This window comes from Notolepis coatsorum, assembly GCF_963971535.1.
Source record: "Notolepis coatsorum genome assembly, chromosome: 3".
Classification (NCBI taxonomy): domain Eukaryota; kingdom Metazoa; phylum Chordata; class Actinopteri; order Aulopiformes; family Paralepididae; genus Notolepis; species Notolepis coatsorum.
In genome coordinates, this window is record NC_140167.1 from 69,807,963 (window position 1) to 69,820,032 (window position 12,070).

Consider the following 12,070-nt stretch of genomic DNA (forward strand, 5'->3'; position numbering starts at 1 on the left):
AGGGGGGGGGGGGGGGGGGGGTCCCGCTGGTTGTAAGACAGTAGGAGGGGGGGTTAGAAGAGCCGCTGGCGGTATCCCATCTGGCCGACGATTTCTTGGGAGAATTCAGAGTCCTGAACACGATGCCCACAGAACCTCGGTCCGCAGATGAATACAGCTGGACCCTCTGGTGGACGGTAGCTGCCGGTCCACAACGGAGAGACGTGAGGCGACCTCACTGGTGTAGAGCGCCGTCTCACCTGGACTCCTCTCCGGGGGGTAGTTCCAACACTCAGCAGTGTTGGCCGTTATCCATGGAATAATCAAAGCACCCAAAGCATGTAGATAATCCAAGCCGTGGAAGGCTCGCCGTCGTCCGGGTAAAGTAATCCAATGTACAGGTCCACTCGTCCTGGCCCGGAGCTCCTCGGATGCAAGCACCACAAGTGGTCTGCCCAGCCTGGTTACGACTCCAGATAACGTCAGGAACGATGGGGGTGCTGCTCACTTTATAACTCTAACCGAACGATGCACCATACATAATAGACTATTATTAGCTTAATAGAAATACGTCCAACTCGACGGTATAGTGCCAAACTATGACAATTCAACTATTAATCCACACGATATCTCAATGCCTATTCTGAGGCCAAGTAGGCCTTACTGCACCACACGTGCGTCGTGGGTGAGGCTTTGCGTCTGTTACTAGGTTGGAGGGTAAAGAACTAATGGACTAAAAGAAAGTTCTACTTTACTTGCGCCATATATATATGCGCTGTGAACAAATAGTACCATTCGTATTTCGCCAGACGTATTCCTACGCGGAACCGGGCTTGCCACGACATGTTGGGCGGCACGATTGAACTTGAACCTAGGGGTATGGCTGCTGGCGCCAGGTTCTCGTCCAATGGTAGAATGAAACTATTATGGGCTGTTTAGTAGACTAAAGGGATATTCAGTGCATATTGTACAAGGAATATACAGGGGATATCAAACGATATACAAATACTATTAAATATATATCCATAAATAAATATATATTCGGTTTAATCTGATCCTTCACAACAGCCGCCCCCTAATTAGTCCCACCTAATTAGCTAAGCAGAGACAGATTAACCGCACTGTCTACCACTCAAGGTCCGCTGTAAGGGTCAGTCAACTCACAAAGTCATGGGGTCATGGTCATCATCGATAGTATCTGGGAGTCGGGGCAGTTCTATTAGCCTCGCCACGGGTCGTGTGTAAGTTCGCCCTTGGACGAGTACTTCAGCTGCTCGGACCTTGCCATCGGCACCGGTGATCACTTTGCTTACGCGGCCAGCCGGCCACATAGCTCTGGGTAGTGACTGGTCGATAATCATGACGACTGTTCCTTCTGTCAAATTGTCTCTCTCTTTTACCCACTTCTGGCGGGTCTGTAGAGACGGTAGGTAGTGGAGTAGGAAGCTGCTCCAAAACTTGTCAGCTAGTACTTGACTGTACCTCCACATTCTTCGGCCGTTCGCTTCTTCAGGCCTGTACATTGTCTGGGGTAGCGCGGGGTCCAGCCGCCCCATTAAGAGTGTGTTGGGGGTGACTGGGTCGACATCTGCTACATCACTGGAGACGTAACCGAGGGGTTTTGAGTTCAATACTCCCTCGATCTCCGTGAGGACTGTCATTAGGACTTCCTCCGCCACAGTCTGGGCCCCAAGCACGGCGTACAGGGCTGTCTTTATAGAACGTACTTCTCGTTCCCAGGTTCCACCGAAGTGGGGTGCGTTCGGGGGATTAAACTGGAAGTCAATCTGGGATGGAGCTAGGTGGGTCTTAAGTTCTGGGCCCATAGCTTGGAAGCTCTCTCTCAGCTCTCTTTCTCCGCCTTTGAAGTTTGTCCCGTGATCAGACAACAATGTAGACGGTTTTCCTTTCCGTGATGTGAATCTTCGGAAGGCCATAAGGAATGAGTCTGTGCTCATGGTCGGAAGGAGCTCGATATGTATCGCTCTGGTGGTCATGCATTTGAATACAATACCCCACCGCTTCTCGGTTCCTCTTCCTCTCTTTATATACAACGGGCCAAAACAGTCCATGCCTGTGGAGTGGAATGGCTTGTCGCCGAGTCGGAGGCGACAGGGGGGTAAGTCAGCCATCCGTGGTATGCTGGGCTGCGCGCGCCACTTTCGGCAGTCTAGACAGGTTCGCTGGAAGCGTTGCACCGCTTCTCTTCCTTGAAGTATCCAATAGCGACGTCTGATCTCCGCAAAGACTCTCTCTGCTCCTGCGTGGTGTACATCCTCGTCGTATTTCTTTATGATCAGCTCTGTGACCTTGTGTCGGCTGTTCAAGACTATCGGGTACTTAATGTCATCCGGTAGATCGGGGGCTCTCCGCAGGCGACCACCCACTCTGATGAGATTATGGGCGTCACTCTCGGGTGCCAGGTGGAGCAGTCTGCTGTCTGATGGGACGGGCTTTCCTCCCTGTAGACAGTCTAGCTCATCGGGGAACGAGTCTCTCTGGGCTCGTTGTAGTAGAAGAAGTTCTGCTTCTTCGTAGTCAGCTGCTGAAATGTCAGTGGTGGACTGAATCTCTGGGTGGTGCCACAGGAATGTCTTTTGCTGCGCACTCTCTAGGGTAATGCAGTCATCTATGTTGGGGTCTGTGGAGGCGACTGTGCTCAGTCCACAGAACATAGGTTTCTTGTTCTCAGCCTCCTCGTTACTTGCTTCCCGTGGGGTGGGCGTAGGCCACTCTTCTTCCGGGAGCTTGAGGAATTCTGGTCCGTCACTGTAGATGTTGCGACGGGTGAGGTCATCCAGAGACATTCCCCGGGTGATGACGTCAGCTGGGTTGTGTTTGGTGTCCACATACCGCCAGCTCGCTGCTTCTGTTAACTCTTGAATCTCGGTGACTCTGACTCCCACGAAGACTTTGTATCTGCATGAATCAGTCGTGGAATCTGACCACAAGATTGTTCTGTGCACCGGAATGGTGAGTTCACGTTGGATTAACGTGGCTAGATGCGCTCCTGCTAGGGCTGCGCAGAGCTCTAGAAGCGGGATAGATTGTTGCTTTCGTGGGGCTATTCTTGAGCGAGCCAGGATGAAAGCAGTGTGTATCTTTCCTCCCTTCTCTTGGGCACGCAAGTAGGCCACCGATCCATAGGCTACTTCGGAGGCGTCGCTGAAGACGTGTAGATCAATCTTGCATGTCTCTGGCCTCACTGTGGATGGGAAGTAGCTGCGGCGTATATTGACGCCTGGGAGTGAGCGGAGTTCCGTCTCCCACTCTCTCCATGTTGAGGCAAGGTGTGCGGGTATGGGGTCGTCCCAGCCCTGGTCCTTGTCCCATAGTGCTCGTACAATCATCTTTGCCCTGGTGGTGTAAGGTAGAATACATCCCAACGGGTCATATTGTCTGGCGAGTGTTCTGTACACACTCCGTCTGGTGGTCGGTGTCGCCGTCGACCTTCCCTGCTCTGGAGTCAGGGGTTTGTGTCTATAGTGGAGCGAGTCTGTCTTGAGTCGAAACGCTTTGTAAACAGTTGTCCACGTAGAAACTGTTCTTCACACTGTGTCGGACCTCTTCATCTGCTGCTGGGTCCTCTGCGACGTGTTTCTGTAGTGCAAATGTAGCACAGCACGGGCTGCATGTGGTTCCGAAGGGGAGTACTTCCCACTGGTAGATGGCTGGGTTCTCATCTCCGATCCTCTCTCTCCATAGGAACCGCAGCAGGGGCTTGTCCTCCTCCACTAGTCTCACCTGCAGGAACATCCCTTTGATATCCCCGCTGATAGCCACCTTGTCCTGGCGGAAGCGCAGTAGCACGCCTAGTAGGGAGGGGCCGAGTGTGGGGCCGGGCAAGAGCTCTTTATTCAGATTTTGGGATCCGATCTGGTAGCTGCAGTTAAACACAATGCGATCCTTGCCGTTGTGGTGGACCTTGTGATGCGGCACGTACCATGATTCGGTCGTCTGATCGGCCTCTTTAATGTCAATCTTTGTCACGTGTCCCGCTGTGATTAGCTTCTCAATCTCAGCGCGGTACACACCCTCTTGAGTGGGGTCTTTGGCTAGGCGCCGCTCCGTGTTCAATAGATAGCGCTCCGTGGCGTCTTTCTTTGCGTGAAAGGTGGGCATTCCCTCTCGCCTCAGGAGTGGAGTTGCGTATCTCATCACTCCGCCGACTGTGACTCTCTTTGTCCCTTGCTCGAGTAGGTTGATGGCGTAAATTTCTTCTTTAGAACGAATATCTTTCTTTTCGTTCTTAAAGGGCATTGTCTCTAGTGTCCATAGCCTCTCGACATGCTGCAGGAGAGTGGTGTCTTCTTCTGTCGTTCTGGAGTGGAGGCAGCTAGTGGCTGCTGTTCGGTTGAGAGATTTAGCGAGGGGGCCTTGTAGTGTCCACCCTAGGCGGGTCTCGACTGCTGCAGGACAGCCTCGGGGTCCTGTATGGACCCGGTCTGGTGCTATGAGTTCTGCATGGTCGGAGCCTATCAGCAGGGTCGGGGTAGCGCCGTCTATGAGCGGGATAGGTAGTTGACGCAGGTGCACATATTTATCCATCAACTTGGCGATGGGGTAGGTGTACTGCGATAGTCCTATTTCTTGGCTGGTGAAAGCATTTGTAATCCTATACCGTCGCTCTGGCTGCCCGTTTGCTGCGATAGTGAAGGAGACATTCTCGCCCTTTATCGTCTTTAAATCTCTTCTTATTGTCCGAATCGTCATTTGGTTCTCGCTCCCCCGCAGTCCCAGCTGGGCCGCAGCGGACGCGAGCAGAAGGGTCTTCTCTGACCCGTCATCATGGACGGCGTAAGTGTCCATGACTTTATCTTGGTAGCTCAATGTCACACGGACTACCTTTAAGAGCACTTGGGCGCCGCTGCTGCTGGCGGGGTCAATGTACATGACACTTGCCTTGGTGCCGCTCGATGGTGCAGGTGAAGGCCGTCTTCTGTTACTGTCGTGTAGTATATCTAGATGGGCTCCGTCGCACCGACTGCACCTTTTCTTTAGGCGGCATTCGGCTGCCATGTGACTGCGCGCACATCGGTAACAGCGCCTGTTGGACTTTATCCATTGACTCACTTCTTCTGCATTCATCTTTGTGAACAGGTCACATTGTGACAGCCAGTGTTCTTTCTCACAGTAGGGGCACACCATCTTCCACTTCTCTTTTCTCGAGGGGGTACTGTGGCTCTTACTGCTCGGTACTGACTCTGATTGGTGCATGACAGTCACCGATCTTCTTCCATCATTTATTCTCCTGGGTCCCTCTCTGGAGCTTGGCGTGCTCCGCCCGAACGTATCCAGTCGTAAGCTGCTGACTTCTCTCGTCAGGAAGTCGGCTAGATCAAGGAGGGATGGTTCGGGGCCGTTAGGATCCCGGTAGTCCCTCTGCCGCCTAAAACGCTCTTGTCTTGCGGGTGGCAGCTTCTCCAAAATCCTCTCGACGTTAGAGTTGGCGTATAGCTCATGCATGCCCTTTTCCCGTTGCGCTCCCAGCATCCCTACCAGGGACTGCACTTTGATTGACAGGTCGTCTAATGAGCGATTGTCTGTTGCTGGGGGTAGGCGATCAATATGCCTTATCTCTTGGATTACGTAATCCCATATACGTCCATATCTCTGGTCCAGCGCTGCTAGGGCCGCGGTGTATGGGGTCGTAGAGGTGGCATAGGCTAGCGCTATATTGTGCGCTCGCGGTACTTTCAGGTGCTTCAGTAATATTGCATACTTGTGGCGTTCATCAGCGACATCCACCATCATTGTCTCTAAGCACATCCGGAGCTCCGTGTACTGTGCTCGATTCTCATAGGTGAAGTCTGGAAACGACGGCGTGGCAATGTATGACGCCGTGGATGGCTGATACATCGGCGAGCGTTGGGGGAGAGACCTCCTAGGCGAGTCTCCTCTTGCGCCTCTCTGTGGGCTGGTACCGACAGGGTACCATGGCCCGCTGGTCCAGGTGCTATTCCTCGGGGCTGGTCGTGCGTCGTGCTCACCCGTGAATAGAGTCGGGGGTCTGTAGCGCAGCGCCGCGGGGGTATAGCCTGGGCTGTACTGGACCTCCTGGTCCGGTGGAGTACTGTGCTGTCGTCGGGCTTGGTTCTCCTCCTCTCCCTCTTCTTCCTCTATCAGGTCTTCCAGATCCTGTAGTCGTTTATTTAGCTTCTCCGCAGTGTATGCCGCTCCTTCCTTGTAGCTGGGTCTCGCTTGGACCGGTCTGGGAAGGGGGTCTGCGGGGGGTATAGGCTTGGTCTGTTGGTCAAGTTCAGGGTCGCTTGCTCGGTTAGGAGACGCTGCCCTTGACTGTTGTCTCGACGAGTTCCTTGAACCCCTGGCGGAGGGAGAGGGTGTTGCCTTGAGGATCAGCTGCTCCATTAGCTGCGCTTGTAACTTGTCGCGCTCGACTTCGCGCTTGGTGAGATCTGCTTCTCTTTGGGCACCGGCAGCGGCGCGCTGGGCGTCGGCCCGGTCTCTTGCCATAATTCTCTTCCGTCTGAAGGCGTCTCATCTCCAGGTGTATGCGCTCTTCTTCGCTCCGTTGCTGTGCTTGGAGTCGATCGCGTTCGCCCTGAAGTCGATCGCGTTCACCCTGAAGTCGATCGCGTTCGGTAGAGGCTGTCAGGCTGACGAGGAACGCCTGTTGTAGCATCCTCTTCGCTTCGCTGGGGGAAGGCGGTTGTGGAGGTGAGCCGCTCCTGGGTGAGCCGCTCCTTGGTGTACTCGTTGGGGAGTCCTGGAGCTCTATTTCCTCGGCGCTCTCCTCCTCTTCTTCCGTGCAGAGTTCTCTCTCTGTAGGGTTGTCTTCCTCCCGGGGCTGGTCGGGGACTACTTCTTCGGTATTGGCGGGGGGTAAAGGCATGTCAGCTCCCTCCTGGTCCCCACCGTGAGCTTGGTCAGTTACATTAGAACCTACTAGGGCCTCTGTGGTCGGGGAAACCTGGTCGTTAAGGTCAGACATAATTTTACTTTCTACTTTTACCGAGTTTACCGTTTGTCGAAGGCTAGGTAGTTGACTGACAGCGTAATCCTCTAAGTACTGAGGTGGCTGTCGTCTGCGCTGCGGGCGTTCTACGTTAGGAGGACCGTTTCGTGGAGTGTTCATCATAGGCCATTTTAATATTAATAACACTATATTAATATTACACTAGTTACCCTCCGGCTCGAAGGACCAATTGTAACTGAGGGGTACAATTCCCTGACTGTATTGATAAGTATGGTATTATTAAACCACTACCTCTTGTACTTTAACTTCTGGCCATCCAGTACATGATATAGATATGATGAACACTTTCCCACCTGATGAAACGAAGTCCACACAAATGTACAAATCGAATATTTTATATAGCAAAGGGTATATACAACGTTCACTTGATGACATTTATGATTTGAAATGCACTTGTATGGCAAATGAGTATTCGTAGGTAAATCAACATTGAATGTCCAATCTCTGGTTACGCAGGGAGCAAATATACAACCTGGTTCTTTAGGGAACTATAGCGATAGTACTTAAATGATTATAGCTGGATACACTAAGGGGGGGGGGGTCCCGCTGGTTGTAAGACAGTAGGAGGGGGGGTTAGAAGAGCCGCTGGCGGTATCCCATCTGGCCGACGATTTCTTGGGAGAATTCAGAGTCCTGAACACGATGCCCACAGAACCTCGGTCCGCAGATGAATACAGCTGGACCCTCTGGTGGACGGTAGCTGCCGGTCCACAACGGAGAGACGTGAGGCGACCTCACTGGTGTAGAGCGCCGTCTCACCTGGACTCCTCTCCGGGGGGTAGTTCCAACACTCAGCAGTGTTGGCCGTTATCCATGGAATAATCAAAGCACCCAAAGCATGTAGATAATCCAAGCCGTGGAAGGCTCGCCGTCGTCCGGGTAAAGTAATCCAATGTACAGGTCCACTCGTCCTGGCCCGGAGCTCCTCGGATGCAAGCACCACAAGTGGTCTGCCCAGCCTGGTTACGACTCCAGATAACGTCAGGAACGATGGGGGTGCTGCTCACTTTATAACTCTAACCGAACGATGCACCATACATAATAGACTATTATTAGCTTAATAGAAATACGTCCAACTCGACGGTATAGTGCCAAACTATGACAATTCAACTATTAATCCACACGATATCTCAATGCCTATTCTGAGGCCAAGTAGGCCTTACTGCACCACACGTGCGTCGTGGGTGAGGCTTTGCGTCTGTTACTAGGTTGGAGGGTAAAGAACTAATGGACTAAAAGAAAGTTCTACTTTACTTGCGCCATATATATATGCGCTGTGAACAAATAGTACCATTCGTATTTCGCCAGACGTATTCCTACGCGGAACCGGGCTTGCCACGACATGTTGGGCGGCACGATTGAACTTGAACCTAGGGGTATGGCTGCTGGCGCCAGGTTCTCGTCCAATGGTAGAATGAAACTATTATGGGCTGTTTAGTAGACTAAAGGGATATTCAGTGCATATTGTACAAGGAATATACAGGGGATATCAAACGATATACAAATACTATTAAATATATATCCATAAATAAATATATATATTCGGTTTAATCTGATCCTTCACAACAACTAGGATACTATGATGAATTGAAAATGGGGGGCGGTCCCTGATGTAAACAAGACGAAAGTCTTTCTCTGGTCTGCATCCCCTTAACAATTGTATGTATTGAGCTGTACTGTACTGTACCCATTCTGCAATCTGTTAATAAACTTTTCAATCAAACTTTTCAATCAAAACAGCTGCCCAACTCCGCGCTCTGAGCGTTCTGATGCACACATCACAGCCCAGCTTACCCCATCTGGCTGTTGCGCCCTCTGTGTCACTGTCGCAACAACAATAGCTGCAGCCTGCAGGAGCAATAATAATAATAACATTACCTATTCCGAAGACGGTAAAACACAGAAGGTGGTCTTGCGTTCAGGAGTGGTGGAAATAAACTCCTTCATGACAACATGAATGTCCAGTGAGTCCAGAATATCCGGATGCATATGCTGCAGCAAGTCCAGGTTATTATTATTAAAGAAATCAGATGAGAGATTTATTTTCTGAGACACAAGTAAACACACTCTCCACTTCAGACAGTCCTCCCTCTCTGCAATTCGTTCCCGCATACAACATCGCCGACAGATATATTCCTTTACTGCGAATTGTCCCAAAACAAAAACTATTCCAGGCCGCTATTTATTTTACCAACGGATTTCCAGTTCCGCGTTGACGCTTCCAGGCCGCGTCTATTCGAATCCCAACCGGTTCATGAGTGGCTACACGCTGTTTTAATAACACTGCATTATCGAGACAGCGCCCCTATGGATCTGGCAATGAATTCCAAGAATAGGGTAAATCTGCAGTGCCGTTCCGCTCTATGACATTGAGTAGCGTCGGTATTCCAATGGAATAAAGGCCAAAACCACCTTGCAGTTGCAGTTACCCTCCCCGCCAGCAGGGGGTGCTGGAGCACCCGTCGCACCCCCAGTTCTCGCGTCCTTGAGTAGGTACCAACATTACCATGGCAACCTTAAATATTAATACACATGTCAAAATCACAAGCAGTGTGTTATTGTCATTAATGGTTTCCCAGAGCAATTCAAGTGCCTCAAGAGTCCCTGTAGTAAACATTTAGGGCCCTTTCTCACTCACCTATTCGTTTCTATTCCGTTCCGTTCTGGCCCCGTTCCGAATCTGATGCGAACTCCCCCCCCCCCCTCTCTCCCCTCTAGTTTGTGTACACACTGCGGTCTTGGTTCGCTTCAGGTTCTGTTTACGGTTTGCCTTTTGAGCGTTTACGCTTGCCGTAGGCGATGATGTCACGTTCGAAAATGTAAACAGGAAGTGTCTTAACACTACTGCGGAGACTGGATGATGATATAAATGAACAAATTGCCAATAAATATGAAGTTATATTTGAACCTCTGTTGTCAAGCCTTGTCAATATAACCCACCCTATTTTATCACGAATGGATGGTGTTGTAGAGTCCGCTTTTGAGCGTTTTAACGATAGCGCTAAGCTAACGACTAAACGCTAGTTAGCTTAGCCTTTACTAGTAACATTGCTGCATCGATTATATGCATTATATTGAATGTCATTGATCTACTGGTCGACCACGGCCGACTGGTTGGGCACCACTGGTCTAATAGAAATAAATGCATTCGAACAAGAAAGTATAGTATACAGCAATGGCTAACGGCTAACGCTAGTTAGCTAGCCTGTTCAGAAGCTAACATTATCCCATCGCTTGTGGCAATTATATTGCATGTCATTGATCTACTGGTCGACCACGGCCGACTGGTTGGGCACCACTGGTCTAATAGAAATAAATGCATTCGAACAATGTATAGACATAGCAATGGCAAACAAAATTGCCAGGCCTAACCGCCCCCACACTAGCGCGCACCTGAGACCACCTATTTCAGCGGTCCAGGTTCTGCGCCCCCGGGGACGAATCAGCGGGGGGCGGGGATGGGGGACAGCGTTCTCACTCAGACAGACACACCCTTTTCTGATGCGAGCCGGGTCTGATTCGACACAGAGCAGTGAGTGAGAAAGGGCCCATAGACAGCCTACCAGCACAAAGTCCATTTACATTTAAATTTAGTCATTTAGCTGACACTTTTATCCAAAGTGACTTACAAGTTCTGTACAACAAGTCAGTGGGAAAGGTACATCTCTGGCAGCTAAGGTTAAATTATATTGTCGAACTTCAGTGCTACACTCTTGAGTGCATATTAATAGACCTATTAGCATAGTAGGTAACAGTAGGCATGGAAGAGTACTTACTGCGGTAGCACAATACTAGTGCATAATAGTTAAAGATAGTAGGAAGGTTATTTATTCTTTTTTTATTTCAGGTATTGTTTGAAGAACTGTTTTTGGGCGGATTTCAGCTGTCCTGACTGTGGTGGGAAGTTTGTTCCACCATTTATATAGTAAAGTCAAAAGAACTATAGTAGCCTATAGACAACCCATCAATACAAAGTACATTTATATAGTAAAGTTAAAAACAACTGTAGTAGCCTATAGACAGCTCATCATCAGCACAAACTCCATCTATATAGTAAAGTCAAAACAACTGTAGTAGCTTATAGACAGCCCATCAGCACAAAGTCCATGTATATGTAACAGATGGTTCCGCGAAGTGCAGTCACGAAGGACTTCAGATGTTTTGAAGTGACTGGGGTGAGTAGCGGTGCTATGGGTTAAACTCACTCTCATCCTCAAAAGACACATAGACACGTTACAAACCAGTGAATTCACCTCTTGGTATAGTGGTCTGTGCTGTTGCCCGCGGCGTGGGAGACCCGGGTTCGAAACTCCCTCTGGGCATCGAAGTTTGAGGTGACGATGTCACAACCGTTACATGTCTGTAGTAAAGTCAAAACAACTGTAGTAGCTTATAGATAGCCCATCAGCACAAAGTCCATGTATATAATAAAGTCAAAACAACTGTATTAGCCTTTATACAACGGCATGCAAATTTCTCGATTCTGATTGGCTGAAACAGTCAATTTACACGTATGTATTTGTCATAATCCCACGCTCTTGGTCCCAGGACCCGCCCACAACCGAATTACTATCACTCCGCCGTGCGGCTTTTTAGGAAAAAACAAGATGGCGGACAATAATCTTTACGAATGGATATGTTGATAGCGTCATAACGACTAAATAAAAACCGATTCTGTCACGGCGAATGTCTTAGTTGCTTAAACAATGTTGGATGATGTAATTGATGGGTCATGAGTCATTGTGGAACAAAATAAAAATCGCGCGAATTGATTGATTGATTGATTAATTGTAATTATTATTATTTTTTTTTTATAGAAGCAGCTGGGAGATGCGCTGTTTTAAGTGAGGGTGGACTGAATGGATATGTTGATAGCGTCATAACGACTAAATAAAAACCGATTCTGTCACGGCGAATGTCTTAGTTGCTTAAACAATGTTGGATGATGTAATTGATGGGTCATGAGTCATTGTGGAACAAAATAAAAATTGCGCAAATTGATTGATTGATTGATTAATTGCAAATTCTTTTTTTAATATATTTTTTTCTATAGAAGCAGCTGTGCTGTTTTAAGTGAGCGTGGACTATTGAATT